This window comes from Macaca mulatta, chromosome 20 (genome assembly GCF_049350105.2).
Source record: "Macaca mulatta isolate MMU2019108-1 chromosome 20, T2T-MMU8v2.0, whole genome shotgun sequence".
NCBI lineage: Eukaryota > Metazoa > Chordata > Mammalia > Primates > Cercopithecidae > Macaca > Macaca mulatta.
In genome coordinates this window covers 228,806-239,445 of record NC_133425.1, presented here as the reverse complement: position 1 = coordinate 239,445, position 10,640 = coordinate 228,806, and the positions used below count along the sequence as shown (strand labels likewise).

Below are 10,640 nucleotides of genomic sequence, written 5' to 3'. Positions count from 1 at the left end.
TTCCTGCTTTCCCCAGACAGCAAGAAAGCTCAGCGTTGCACCTGCTCTGAGATGCCCTCAGCAGCCATATATAGTTGATTTTAACATGACGGAAGGTGCCAATTAACCCGGCTCTGTGGAGAGCTTTGAGGAGTCCAGGCCCTGGGCCCTGGGCTTTTTAATATGTTCCTTCCTGAACAAAAAACAACAAAAGATCCCTGTGGCTGATGTCGACTGCGTGGGGTAGGACATGCCGAGCTTGGGTGGGGCTTGCCCCTGAGTTTCCTTGGTGCTCCTCCCAGCCCCCACGGACACCAGCCTCTCCAGGCCGAGGCTTGTCCTGTTTAGACCCTCGTTGGTGGGGTCTGTGGTCCTGGATCGAGGGCCCAAGCACTTCTTTCATATTATTATAAATGATTCACCAGAGATGCACGGCTGTGCCCAAACATCTCACGAGCATGAGATACAGCCAGTGTCGCCGCCGCAAGCTCATAACTCTAGTGGAAAGAGGAAATTTTACTTTTAATGTGCTCGTGTGACTCAGATGCAAATATTCAATTCCCATTAAACTTTCAAGACCTTGAGATCCTCTGAGATTCCTTGGAAAGCCGTTCCTTGGCCCCACGACTAACTCTCCTGTGGAAGGAGGCTGGGGTGGTCCGCGGGGTCTGGGATCCTGCTGCGTTCTCCAGGATTCCTTAGGTTTCATCATTAGTCCCAGCTCTTCAGCAGGTGGAGCTGATTGACTCTGACATTTCCATTATATTGTTCTTGTGTTGCCTCAGTTAACTTAGAATAACCAGTATTTACCAGAAATAATTGATGGCGAGATGGGAATTATTGGTGATTCCCTGACATAGGCAGCCTGTATAGATAAGCGTGTTACACGGTGTCTAATTTCTGAGATGTTGGTCCACACATTCTCAGGAACACACTTTCAGGGGTAGATTCCTGTGCAGGAGAAGCTGCTTTTCCCCGAGACGCGGTGGCGGCTCCTGCACTGGCATGGCAGGGTGGCTGTGTGACTGGGCAGGGCTGGACATGCTCCTGCGCTGGGCGCCCACCTCCGCCCTACATCTGTGTCGAGGGTGCCTGCCTTTGTTCCCCCAGCTCGAACTCATAGAATTGTATACCTTCCTGACACATTCCTGCATAGAGATGATTAGATCTGGGGGCTGAATCTCAATCTGACATGCATGTAGGTAAATTATTGACGTGAATGACTTGGGTCCTCCACCTTCAGGGTCAGGAGGCACGAGGTGGGTTTGGAGACAGCTGCCTGGCCTCAGGAAGTTTCTCTCAGAGCCTGTTTCTTTCTCTAGCAAAGTAAATGATGCCTACCTCACCGGGCTTAACACACGCTCAGTACTCAGATGCTGTCTGATCTTTGTTATAGTTAGTATTTGGGGAACAGCGTGGCTGGTAAGAAAATGTGTTATCTTTACAATTTATACAATGTCATACAAGGCAAGCGTGAAACCGGGACACTACCTTAATCTGAAGATGCTGGTGCTTAGTCTTCTCCTCAAGCATTTTGTTGTCATTCTGGCGTGTGTCAGCCAAGTCATATGACGGTACCGCGTGCGTGATGCCAGCTCAGTTACCTTGGAATGGGGAACCTGAGGCTGCCAGGGAGCATCCCTCCTGCCTCCAGTCCTCGGGGGTTTCTCTCTCTCTCTCCTTTCCTCTGTCCCTCCCTATCCCCCAATCCTCCTCACCACTCCTGCTCCCCTCCCTACCCTCCTCACTTACTCTACAACAGAGGTCCAGACTTTGACAAATCCCAGCTGGGCCTATTTATCGCTTGGCTGGGAAAGCAGAGGGAAAGGGGCCCAGTTACTACAAAAATAGAGAATTGAAATAGAATGTGAGCTACTTTTGCGTCTTGTTTTTTATTTTAATCTGAATATAAAAGGCAAGTGTCAAACAAAATCGGTGCTAACTGCGCCACTCAGCTCCGAGTCTGCTTTGTCGGGGCTCCGTGGGTTCCCATGCCCTGGCCTTCTCCATGAGCGTCTGGACACGCCGTGGCTGTGAAAGGAGCATTCAGTTATGGTCCTTTGAATGTTCCAGAGTCATGTTTAATAAAAATCTTCACGTTTACCCACAGCCAAGTCTTGATTTAATAACAGGTACTGCAGGTCTCTGGGTGGGCCTGAGCCTCTGTTTTAGAAGCAGCTGCACCATCTGAGGGGCAGGTCCGTATGGGCTGGCAGGCGGCCTGGTCCTTGGAGCACAGGGTGGACCTGACTCAGTCCTGGCAGTGGGGGGCCTTGCAGTTCTAGGATGTAGTGATGCAACCTGTGGCATAAATAAAAAGCCTCATGTGCCCCCATGAGAAGCTGGGGCTTCCCCTCAGTACTGTGGTGTGCTGTGTTTGTGATCGTGCAGATGTAAAAGGGTGAGGGAGATGTCTAAAAACCAGGCTCCCAAAGACAGCCCTTCATGTCTGGTGCTTTCATGTGTATATGCACACGTGTTTGACGCGTGTACACCTTCACACGTTCACCTCTTTCATGCGTGTACACCTGTTCCTGTGTTCATACACCTGTTTCGCGCATGCGCCTGTTTCGCCTGTGTATGTGCCTGCGCGTTCACCCTGTATTGCGTCATACGTTGTATTTTACATATTGGGTATTTTCAGTTTGTATCGTGAGCTTGTAACGACGTCGTGAAGAAAAGAGGGGGCCCTGGCAGCCTTTGGCTCTGAGAAACGTGATGTCACGGGAACAGATGAGACAGCCCGGGTGAGGCCGGCAGAGGCCATCGTGGCCTTGGGAGTCCGTGCACATCCACTGTCTGTCGCTGTGTGACAAGTGACCCCAAAACCTAGGGGCTTAAGGCAAAGTACACGTACGACTGTACAGCTTCTTCAGGTTGGAAATTCAGGGCAGCCCTGCTGAGCGGCTCTGGCCCAGTCCCCCGGGTCACTGTGAAGATGCTGTCCAGGGCTGCAGCCATCTGTAGGCTCAGCTGGGCTGGAAGTTCTGCTCCAGGATGCTGTGCTGACGTGTCTGCGGGCAGAGGCCTGGTCGTCCACACCTGGCCACTCCCCGGGGCTGCCAAGTGCATTCCTGCCCAGGGCCGCTCCTTTCCCCAGAGACGTAGCAGTGCTGGTCTTATGCCCAGCGTCAAGGTGGCCGGGTCAGGAGCAAAGACTTGTTTCCCCTACTCGGCGGCTACTCCTGCAGGGCTGGGAGACAGTGGAGCTCGCGCAGGAAGGTGTTCGCTGAAGACCGTGCTCTGTGACTTGACGGGTGTTCCTCCCAGGAGAGTGAGATGGAGACTGGACGCCAGAAGCAGCATCCTGCGTGACCCCATGTGTAGTAGGGTCACAGCAGAGCTAAGTCCTTCCTTTACAGATACTTTTCAGAGTCTACCCGCCTTTAGATTCTCCGATTAACGTGTCTGAGGAGGGTCCCAGGAGTCTGCCACCTGCCAGGCCAAGGAGGTTCCCTGCATGTGGCTGTCCCCTGACACCTTGAGAAACGTGACTCGAGAGAATCACCGAAGTTTCCTAAATGAGTCACCTGCTTTCTCTTCTCTTTGCTTTCATGCCCCACCAGGGTAGGTCAGTCCTGTCAGCCGCAGCGATACCTGCATGCTGGGGTTCCAAGGAGATTGGGGGTGTGTCGGGTCCCCCAGGGAGATTCGGTGACTGAGGATGCTGTCATAGCAGCCAACACGTCCTTATTGTTTTCACTTTTAATGAAGTCCAGTTACTAGGTTTTCTGAGGCACAATGATGTCCTTGTGAAAAATTGGTGATCAGGGAAGCAAGCAAGTGTGGGAAAATGATCCTGCCCTTAAATCTAAAAAACGATGAAACAGCAAAGAGCCCTGAAGAGCCCATGAACCTCCTCATGGGGCGGTGAGGAGACACCTCAGTAATGGCTTAAAAAAGTGATAATACTGAAGAAAAGGTAAACTAAATTTTGGGTCTCCTATGGGAAAAGAGATTGTGGTTTACATTTTGGAGGTATGCGTTTATATACTTATTTATTTTTCTTTGTTGGATTTAGAATTAGTTGAAATAATTGTGTTTTTTTAATTTAAAAAATTGGGGTATACGAAGTCTAATCCCTTTGTGATATTTCTGTACTGTGAGACTCCACATACAAAAGTGAAGCCCAGACTGTCTGTCTCTAATGAACCAGAGAGAGGTGGTCATCTCCTGCAGGCCGGTCTGGTATCCAGGCATCTGGCCATCCTCCCAGTCTTGGGCACACCTGCATCACTGGTGCTTCCTGCCAGACTGTGACTCTGCCCAGGTTTCAGGAGCACCCGGAACTGTTTTCCTAGGGGCTCCTGCTTTGTCCTGGCTCCTGGAAGCACAGGCTTTTGACGAAGGACTCTCCCCACTGCCAGGTAAATTGGTGATTGCCCCACAGTCTGTATTTGTCACATGGGGCACAGAGAGTCTGGGCGTGCTGTCCTGGCCCTGGAGCCAGCTCTAGGACTGCCCGGCGGCATTGCCTCCACCCCTCATCTGGGAACAGGGCGGTGGGGAGGAGAAGGGAAGCAGGGTCTTGACCCTTCTGCGTCTCGAGAACACGGGAACACATCGTCTCATTGCCTCACACCATTCACAGCCCAAGCTTGTGTGAAGTATTATTTTATAACCTCCCCTGACAATGATGTATTTTATATAAGCAGCACATAAAGTGGTAATTTAATACCCTATCGAGCAGGATTAAACAATAAGGAGCAGATATCACTGTAGAAAAGTTACTTTATCCGGGAAACATTTATCTACTGCAGGTGGATGTGAATCATGGCTTCCTCCTCGGTGGCTCCTGATGAGCCTGTGAAATTCTGTCCTGTTCACCACTGTTAGTTATAAGCTACACCTTTCCTTCTATGACGTTAGTTACAAGCTCTACCTTTCCTTCTATGATGTTTATTTCTTGCCTGTTCAGCACTGTTAGTTACAAGCTATACCTTTTCTTCTGTGATGTATATTTCTTGAAGGCATGGACTAAATCCTAATTCCACAGTATTCGATGCACATACTCAAGAGATACTTGTTTGAATGAATGGATTAATAGAAAATAGAAGTGGTGACTTCACTTTATTTCATTATGTCAAACTTTGTCTACACGGAAAATTTTATGGTCCTTTGGAAAAACAGGGCCTCTGTGCAGGGTTGTTAGAGATTGTGAGAATGCCGCAAATGGCTCTGTGGCTCTAGGCTCACAAAGGGCTTGAGGGACTTGGTGGCGCACCTGTGTTGAAAACGGAGTTCTGCAAATCCATTGGAGTGACCTGCCAGCACACACAATCCTACTTCCCAGTTGATTTCTGCACAGAGGCTTCTCCTGAATGCCCCAGGTGAACGTGGGTTCAGCCAGCACTGCTGGGCTTCCACAGCAAGCCAGGGTGCTGCAGGGACGAGAGAGAAGAGGGGCAGGACCAGGATCTTCCTGGGCCCCAGTGCCCGTGTGGGGACGCTGCCTAGCCTGGCTTTTCTGGGGGAGGTCAGGGAAATGATGGCATGGAGGGACTGTTGGTATGCGTCGCTTGCTCAAACATAGATCCCAGGTCTGTGTGGGAGGCAAATAGAAATTTATGTGGGTATCATCAGTAACATAGCAAACATGGGCTTCTTCACTAGGGTGGCTGACCCTCTTGCTCATCTGCTGAGCAAAGGCCCGGCCCGGCCCGGCCTGGCCTGGCCTTCTATGCCTCCACAGTGAGCTTTTCTTAAGCTCTGTCCACTCTATGGAGATAGCCGGAGCCAGGGCAGATATGGGGTGTTTTCCACTTTTTATTTATTTTTTCTTTTTTGAGATGGAGTCTTGCTCTGTCGCCCAGGCTGGAGTGCAGTGGTGTGATCTCGGCTCAGTGCAAGCTCCACCTCCCAGGTTCACGCCATTCTCCTGCCTCAGTCTCTCGAGTAGCTGGGGCCACAGGTGTCCGCCAACACACCAGGCTAATTTTTTGCGTTTTTAGTAGAGTCAGGGCTTCACCGTGTTAGCCAGGATGGTCTCAATCTCCTGACCTCGTGATCCACCAGCCTCGGCCTCCCAAAGTGCTGGGATTACAGGCGTGAGCCACTGCACCCGGCCAGGTATTTGTCAGTTTTTGAAAGCTACATTTAAAGAATGAAATAGACCGAACAGAATTACTTCCTTTTGAATATTTAATACTCAGTCTACCAGAACACTTAAATATAGTTAATGTGTTCAAATAATAAGAAAGAACTTTCCCTCTGTTCCAAAGAAAAAGTATAAACAACCTTTTACTTGTCAGGGATTTCACTATGTTTCTAAAAAGCCAGCAAGCACTTTTCCTGAAATAGACCCATCTCTTCCTCTGCATAGACCCTATGAACATTTTAGCTACATTTCTGCTGTATCTTAATGTGATAGATTGTAGAAAATTCCTTGCTACTGGAACTTCACTGATGCTTTCCTTTGAAACATCAAATAGAAAGTATGGATAGTAAATCTCAGACTAGTTGCAATTATCAGTCTTGGTAGAGCTGCCACCCACAGCCTCTGTCAATTACAACAGAGTGTGTCTCCCCAGCAACCCGGATTAGATTGCGGACCAAGCCAGGCTCACCCAGGATTCAGTGCAACGTCTTTCAAAGCTGTAGTCACTGTCCCTGGAGGAGACTTGAGAAGTCCTCCCTTTGATGCCTGTGCATGGCTGTTCTCAGATCACAGCAGCTGCAGCAGCATCTCAGAGGATGCCAGCAGGGGTGTCCTGGGTATTGACACCACGGTAGGGGCCTGCAGTGTCTGAATGAAATGGGCCGTGAAAGTGAGCACCCTAGAGGAGTCCACAGCCACGTTTCAAAGGTGCAGTGGCCCGAGGTGAACCCCAGAGCACTGAGGAGCCTGGAGTTGACCTGTCACGACTTCATTGAGAGAGCTGACTGAATTCCGTACCTGTGCGGGCAAAATATGGCTGTTTGCGCTTGGCCCCTTCTCAGTCCAGGGCTAGGGAGGTTGTCTGCACAGCTAGTGGGAGCTTAACTTTGTGCACACTCGGGGTTGGGTCCCACTCCTTTCTGTGAGCCCAGGGAAGATAGACATGCCGAGCTCTCCTGGAAGAGGGCCCTGACGAGTGGAAGCTGAGCTTCAAGATGGTCGGCCTTGTGGTGTGCGTGGCGGGTTCGGAGTCGGTGTGTGCTGAGTGGGGGCCCGGCTGCTGCTGTCGCTATTGGGCTCAGCAGACGCTGCGGGGGACGTGGCTCCTGTTGTACTTGGTGGTTTTCTCCTCACAGGAGTGGGTTTCCCTGCTGTGAAGGTGTCGGGGCTGTGACAGGCAGCCTGGCAGGAGGAAGACGCTCGTGGGGTTGTGCCCCGAAGCCCCCTTCCTCTTGAGGAACATGAAGGGGGTTTGGGACCCTGCTTCCGGCTGCGCTCCCTTGCTAGGTTCTTGGCCTCAGGGGCCAGGAGAAGCTGAGTACAGGCCTGAAACCTGGACCCCTTCCACAGCCTCCGTGGCGTTTGTGGTGTGATGCGGGACGAGGCCCTTGGAACTCCAAGCCCTACCCTGGCATGCCTGCCCACTGGGGCGTCTTGGGCACCTGCTGTGTGCTAGGCTCCGTGGTGGGGTGGGCGGTAGCAAGGGCTGTGGGGTAGAGTGGACACGGTACGCGGATGATGAGAAGCGTCAGGGAGGCAGTGAGAGCACAGCTGAGACCTGCAAGGAGGGGACTGGCTGTGGGTGTTGGGGCTCAGGGAGCTGCCTCTACCCAGAGCCACAGTGGCCAGTGAGGGCAGAGCAGGGGACCGAGGCCCAGGGAAGCCGTGTGTATGGTTCGCATCAGGTGTGCGGGTCTGCCGGGCTGTGCGGCCCTTCTCAGTCCTGGCTGGGCCTGGGGTCCCAGAGGGAACGGAGGGTCTTTGCATCTCCCTCCTCTTGCTTCCCTGCTGCTTCCTGGTCAAGGGATGCTTCTTTATTGCAACTCTGGCAGTTATTGTGCATATTAAGAGGAGTTTCACAAAATCGTAGGGGGGGAGGCGGACTAGGGATTCATTTTTTTTTTTCTCCCCCTGATTTTACACGGAGCCTTCTACTACCCCTTAGTGTGGAGGCAGAGTGCAGATGCTCTACAGTTATCTATCCAGGAAGAGAAGAGCTGATGGGAAGTCACAGATCTGATCATTGCAATAGCACTGACATTTTTAAGTGGGAGAATGCTGATGTCTATAATAATCAGAGTAAAACTTCAGTAGCTTCAACATAAAGATTCTGAGATGATCTTAGAGCCATTTCGTCCCTAGATCCTTCTGCAGTGTGGAGTGTGACATCTCTACCAGCCTCTGGTCAGTGGCCGCCTGTGGGTAACTGAATGCTTGAAGTGTAAATGAGAACTTCTAATTTTATTTAATTTTAGTCAAATTTAAATAGCTATATGGGCCGGGCACCGTGGCTCATGCGTGTGTTCCCAGCAGTTTGGGAGGTCGAGGCGGGTGGATCATGTGAGGTCAGGTGTTCAAGACCAGCCTGGCCAACAAGGTGAAATCCCATCTGTACTTAAAAATATAAATAAAATAGTCAGGCGCGGTGACAGGCGCCTGTAATTCCAGCTACTCGGGAGGCCGAGGCAGAAGAATCACTTGAACTCGAGAGGCAGAGGTTGCAGCAAGCCGAGATCGAGCCACTGCACTCCAGCCTGGGTGACAGAGGGAGACTCTGTCTTAAGAAAAAAAAAAAAGATTTTAAAAAACCCTACATGCCCCTAGTTGCCTCGGTAGGAGACGGCATGGTTCCAGAAGGTAGACTTTGTGTTGAGGACTCTGCAGCGTCAGGCTGGAGACAGTCTCCCTTCCTAGCAGCGTGGGCCCCTGGGCTGTTCTTCTACCAGAAGGGATGGTGGCGTCTCTGGGAGGTATCTGTAGACTCAGATCTGTGTGGATTAGTGACTTGTGTTACTCACAGATACTTAATTTTATGGGTAAATGAATACCTGGACTGGCTGCAACTTCAGGGCGAGATTCGGGAGTAGGGAGTGAAAAGTGACGACGGAACCCTGGGCTTGTCCTGCTGCCCCCAGGACCCGGTCGGGGTGCCTTCTCGTCTGAAGTCCCAGCACGTGGTCAGGGTACCCCTTGCCTCTGAAGCCCCCAGGAAGTGATCGGGGCACCAATCCCCTCTGAAGCTCCAGCACCTGGTCGGGGCACCCCTCCCTTCTGAATCCCCCAGCCACCTGGTCGGGGAACCCCTCCCTTCTGAATCCCCCAGTACCTGGTCGGGGCGCCCCTCCCTTCTTAAGCCCCCAGACCCTCCTGGCCTGCGGTGCTGCTTCTCCAAATGCTGTCCTTGGCTGTTTTCCAGGAGTCACCTGCACCAGAGCAGGCTGCGTGTGTCATTTCTTGTCGGATCTGGGGTGTCAGTGAAGCTCATTTATCTTGTCTTCCTCCTCATGTGCCGTATCTCACCTGTTGACTGTCTGAGTTTGTGTGAGTGCGTGTTGTGCGTTCTCAGGCTGTACCCGGTGCTTAGGTGACAAGAACGTCTTAGAGCAACGGACTGTCTGCTCCAAAGGACGCTGGGCATGAATCGAGACACAGTTTACTTGTGGGGTTTAAATTTCCTGGGTGTTGGAGGCAATTAAGGGGAAACAAGGTCTAAAAAAGCCCCTGCAGATGAGGAAGGCAATAATGAAAAAAATTACTCTATACACACTTAGCAGATTATTTACTTTGTAGATGAATTTTGCATTTCGGGAACTACTAAAGCTACTGTTTGTAGGGATTCCTTGATGAGCTTCTTGTTTTCTGTCTAGAAAGTAAAGTGGATCGGTTTTGCCTTTAATGCTGACTGACTAGAATCTACTTCCTTTTCCCCCCATTCACGTTAGGGTGGGGATTGGACTGGAAGAGCTGTAGGATCTCTTTATTTCTGATCTTAAATGAATTTTTTCTTCAATGCCCGGTTCTTTGGTTTGGGAAATGTGCTCAATTTGTACCGTGCTTTAAATGTACACAATGGTCGAAATTGCTACTTTTCTTTAAAGTTAGATATAACATCTTAAGTAAAATGTCATCTATAAATCAGGCACAGTCTGGGGCCTGGAGACCCCTCTTGTCACTTCCTTCCAGCTGTGTCTTCTTCCCTGGCCACATTGCCCCTGGCCACATCTCCTCCCCAAACCACGCCGTGTCATCCGCCCACCACCTCACCTCTGGTCACAACACCTCCCTCCCGGCCACATCACCTCTGGCCTCACTGCCTGCCTCCCTCCTTCCTGGTGGCCTCCGTGGCTCCCACTGTCTGCCCTCCCGAGGGTCTGTTCAAGGCTCCTTCCCCGTTTTCCACTCCTGAGTGGGTCTCGGGGCCTAGATGTTTCACAGGATGCAAGTTTCTTCCCTTCCAGCCGTGGGTCTCTGAGCGACAACTCCAGAGAGGGCACTAAGCTCTCCTTACCTACCTGGGGGGCCCTGAGCCCTGACCACCGACCACCAGGGCTTTTCTGCAGTGTGTGGGGCAGACTCATGCATGAATTGGACTAAAAAGATGCTTCCAGGAATCCTTGTTTTAAGTGCACTGGAGCAGAGATGGGGAGAGGGGACCACCTGGTTTGCTCAGAATTTGGTCCTGATCACAGCCAATGAGGCAACATAAGCACCTCCTAAATGAAGCATTCCACAGACTGATTTTACACATGACAGAAAGGCTTCACACAATGAGTGAGTTTGAGCT

The 10,640-nt window shown here is 51.2% G+C and overlaps 1 protein-coding gene across 1 annotated transcript in view; it reads right to left on the bottom strand.

Annotated features, from left to right (window-relative positions):
• Nucleotides 1–5,034: 5,034 nt before the first annotated feature.
• The window catches only part of LOC144338019 (uncharacterized), a 163,110-nt gene continuing 157,504 nt past the window's right edge, over nucleotides 5,035–10,640 (bottom strand). The window contains exon 5 of the mRNA XM_077986035.1: nucleotides 5,035–6,069. The gene's annotated coding sequence lies outside the window, so the exon portion shown is untranslated. The remainder of the gene's footprint in view (nucleotides 6,070–10,640) is intronic.